We start from the raw sequence: 4,996 nt of genomic DNA, 5'->3' as shown, positions 1-4,996 counted from the left end.
TGGGGAACTTGAGGAGGAAGTGTATATGACTCAGCCAGAGGGTTTTCTTTCCAAGGAAAATGAACACCTAGTGTGTAAGCTGCTGTGAACCATATATGGTTTAAGGCAAGCTTCTCGTAGATGGAACATCCATTTTGATGAGACAATCAAAGAGTTTGGTTTTATCAAAAACATAGATGAACCATGTGTCTACAAAAGGGTTAGTTGGAGCGCGGTAACATTTCTTGTATTATATTGAAAGAGGAGACGTCAAGAGAGTTGACACACATAACAACGTAGCAGACCCACCCACAAAGCCACTTTCTCAAAGTCACTTTGATCGTCATAAAGACAAGATGGGTATTAGATACCAGAGTGATTGGCTTTAGTACAAGTGGGAGATTGAAAGAGATATGTCCTAAGTCCAATCATGTATGATGATTTAGGAATAACTTTTATTTAATCTATTTTGATTTCATTGATATTAATAAAAGACTTGTTTTGTTTTTATTGCGGGCTCTATCTATTTAAATGTTTAAATAAGATATACCACAGTTTAGAGTAAAGCTTTTTATGGATTGTGATGAGATCATAATAATGAGACCTAAAAGATGATAACTCTAAACTTAAATAGTTCCTGGTCATAGGATTACTAACTAGTAATTAGTAATCCACAAAGATCGGTACATACTATGCTTGCTTAATTATGAAGGATGTCTGTTCTCATAGACATTTATGTGGTGACACTATAGCTAGTATGTAGGTGCTTATTATAGAATAAGTTCACTGAACATGACGCACACAGCTGAACAACTGATGGAGTTCACTCACGTGTCAGCAGTTGTTCACATAGTGAGAGTTGTACAAGTATCCTTAGATTTAAGGTCATCATAGTCATCTTGTGTACACTGAACTATGCTTTGGTTTAGTTCTTAGTCTCCAGGGACAATTATAAGGGCTCTACTGGGTATAGAAATTTGTACACGAAGATAGTGTATGATCAATAAAGGATCTACCCCTTCCAGTGAAGGAAGAGAATGTTCAATGCTGATCCACTTGTGCTAGTTCAGGAATCTCTGGCCAGAGTGAATGAAATTAGAAAAGAGTTTTTAATTTACATTAAATAGAACTAAGCATAATGAATGGGAAAGCAAGTGATTAAATAAGATAGGCTTGACAAAAGTTCCATGCCCTGTATTTAATCGTGACATTGCAGGGTCGAAGGAATTAATTATACGGTAACTACTCACTGAATAGGTTCTTGGTATTCTAAGCAGTGAATTCGTATTATCCGGATAGTCGCGATATGCTGAGAAGTATCTCTCACGATGTAGAATAAATATGATTAATTAATTAATCATATTTAATGAATTAGAGAATTTATATAAATAATGATAAAATAGTTTTATTATTATTTATTTCTACTACCGGCTTAATATTGAACCTACAGGGTCACACCATAAAAGAGAATGATTTAATGGTGGAGTAATTAATTAATAATAGCTGATAATTATTTATTTATGAAATAAATAATTAATTGGAAAATTTAATAATTGATTAAATAAGATTTAATTGATTATAAATTAATTAAGAAAAGGTTCTTAATATTATTAATTAAGAATTTAATTTTTGGAAATTAAATCAAGTGAGAGAATTATTTCTAAAGAGTTTAGAAAAAGGATTAATAATTAAAAGGTGTATTAATTATTAGTTAGAATAATAAAGGGTTAATAATAATAATATTTTATGTGAAAATTTTCAGCTGAAAATTTTGCCTATAAATATACCATTATAAACCCTATTTTTGCCTCAACCAAAGATTTACAAAAGCCTAATTCTCTCCACCTCCTCCTCCTTCATTACATTGTTTTCTTGGTGGATACCGGTGGAGTGCTTCACACTTGAGGAGCAGCTGCTAAAGATCTCCGTTCATCGTTCTTGGATCGCTATTAAAGACCTCCATCTTTCCATTAACGTAAAGCTTCTTAAGGTAAACATACTGAACTACAAATTAAATATTATTTTTCACATGGATCCTGCGGAGGGTTCAGTGTTTTTTTAAGATTAAATTTACATTTTCGCTGCGTTTATGTGCTAAAAACCCTTCACTAATGAATACCAGAACCCAACTCGGAGACTACCTCAGGGCAAGGTAGCAGGAATTCTAGAGGTGGATGCAGCTACGGCTATAGCTGCTCAGCTTAAGGCTTTGACGATGAAGGTGGATTTTTTGGCTAATTATGGAGTAAATCAAATCACTAGTGTTTGTGAGCTGTGTGCTGGTGCACATGAGACGAAGCAGTGTGCTATTTCTAGTGAATCAGCTCAGTTCATGAGCAAATTTCAGAGGTCGCAGCAGCCAGTTCATCCACCTATCATCCCAACAACCGCAATCATCCTAACTTCAACTGGAGCAAAACTCAGAATGCAGTGAATAGCCTTATCAACAGTATGTTGCAAAGTAATACAACCCTCCTGGTTTTCAGCAACCGCAATATGCACCAAGAAAACAACTCTAGTTGCAGCAATCTAATGAAAAATCTGAATTGGAGGAGTTGAGGCTCATGTGCAAGAGCCAAGCGGTGTCTATCAAGACCTTGAAGAATCAAATTGGGCAGATTGCCAATGACTTGCTGAATCGTGAATCGTCAACCTGGTTCACTACCTAGTGGCACAGAAGTTCTAGGAAAGAAGGAAGCAAAAGAGCAGGTTAAGGAAATTACACTCAGATCTGGGAAGGTTGCAAATCCCGAAAAATCTCAACTTTCGGAAGATGAAGCTGTGGCTGAGGAAGAAGTACAGAAGGAAGTAGAAGTGGAACCAAGGAAGAGTACTATAGAATACACTCCTCCTGAGGGTAATACAGGGGAGAAACAGATCTATCCTCCACCACCTTATCCCCAGAGGCTACAAAAGAAAAAGTTGGATAAGCAGTTTGAGAAGTTTCTGGAGGTGTTCAAGAAACTTCATATCAACATACCTTTCACGGAAGCTCTTGAACAGATGCCTAGTTATGCGAAGTTTATGAAAGATATTCTCTCTCGGAAAGTGAAGCTTGATGATATAGAGACCGTTGCTCTCACGGAGGAATGCAGTGCAGTGCTCCAACAGAAATTGCTTCTGAAGCTTAAAGACCCTGGAAGCTTCATTATTCCTTGTACCATCGGAAACTTGTCATTCGACACGTGTTTGTGTGATTTGGGAGCTAGTATCAATCCGATGCCTTTGTCTGTCTACAAGAATTTGAATTTACCTGATCCAAAGCCTACTTATATGTCCTTGTAGTTGGCCGATCGCTCAATTACATATCCACGAGGCATTGTGGAGGATATTCTGGTCAAGGTGGACAAACTCATCTTTCTTGCAGATTTTGTAATTTTTTGATTTCGAGGAGGATAAAAAGATTCCCATAATCTTGGGAAGACTATTCTTGGCTACTGGCCGAACCTTGATTGATGTGCAGAAGGGTGAGCTCACTGTGGGAGTGTTGGATCAGGATGTGACGTTCAATGTGTTCAATACCATGAAATTCCCTATTGATAATGAGGAGTGCTTAAAAGTGGAATTGGTCAATTATGTGGTTACTTCAGGACTTGATCAAATGCTAAGGTCTGATGCCTTAGAGAAAGCCTTGTTAGGAAATTCAGATAATGATGATGAAGGTGATGAGCAATTGCAATATTCAAATGTTTCTCTTTCGAAGCGAAGGCTGGATATTGTTAGTCGCTAAACACGAGCTAATATTTCACGCAAGTATACGCGATCGCAAGTAATATAGAATTATTTCTAGTTAGTTCCCACAGAGGCTGGTTAAATTAACTATGTGATTTATGCACTTATGCAACAATGATATTGCTATTATTCACTGCTAAGACGAATAACAATTTGGGTTTTGATTATACTACGATTAACTATTGAGAATTATACTAGAAAATATTAACTAAGAGATTAAAGAGAATTGAATAATATATGACACAAACATGGGATTCTAACTTCATTAAATACTTCATTCAATAGCCTTTTCATTCTTAACCTTAGCCTATAATGGTGATGACACTAATCAGATAACATGAAACTGATAAACGCCAACTTTCGTTGCACGAATACCATACTACCAGACATCCACAAAAGAGATAGAAGCTGAATAAATGCCAATTATATTGAGACCCTATATGTCTATAGAATTTGACAACATAATGGTTTAATGCACAAGTTATCCATCGTGATTACATAGGGAAAGTAAGATGGTTAAAATTACCTACGAATCATGCATAACAATAACACATGAACCTATGCTAGCATGGCAAGTTCTAAATCCTTAAATTCTCTGTCACTTCATTAAGAATTAACACGTTATCTCATAAGTTTGCGAAGCTCATAAGACGAATAAGAACAACCAATACTAGGTTATCATACAATCACCACACACTAAGGCATCAAAACAAATCAACAAAGAAATCCATAAATAAATCCGCTAGAACCCCACGATAATGATTAGCCCATAACCGGACTCATCATCAACGTGGGTTCCGATGAAAGCATGGTATAATAAACGTAGTCTTTATAAAAAAAAAATAAACCAATTACAAAACAAGAGTATAGGTTCACGAATAATAAAACTAGCATCCAAAGTTACAACTTAGAACAAAGAATCACAAGTATAAACAAGGTATTCTTCGCCTTCGTGGAATTTTGCTAAAACGGTCTTATTATGCCTTCTTCTTGAGTTATGGTACGTCTTCTTATGAAAAATGACATTTATTTAGGTATATATAGCAGCCCATGCATAGTAGAAGTCCTCCAATCATAAGCCCAATAGAATCAGGATTCAAATTTCCCGACCTGGAGCGGCCGCACGCTTGATCAGCATGGGCGCGCTGTGTCTCTGTACTTCGGGTGCGGGCGCGCGCTATGACAGCGCGGGCACGCTGGCCTTCTAGAGAAAATTCCATTTTCTTCTTTTCTTACTGCAATGAGTTGGTCTTCACGAGCTTTATTCCTTGGACACCATCCTAAC

The sequence above is a fragment of the Apium graveolens genome, chromosome 5 (assembly GCF_009905375.1).
Source record: "Apium graveolens cultivar Ventura chromosome 5, ASM990537v1, whole genome shotgun sequence".
Taxonomy (NCBI): Eukaryota; Viridiplantae; Streptophyta; class Magnoliopsida; order Apiales; family Apiaceae; genus Apium; species Apium graveolens.
The sequence above is the reverse complement of the archived record's forward strand: the minus strand, read 5'-3'. Positions refer to the sequence as shown.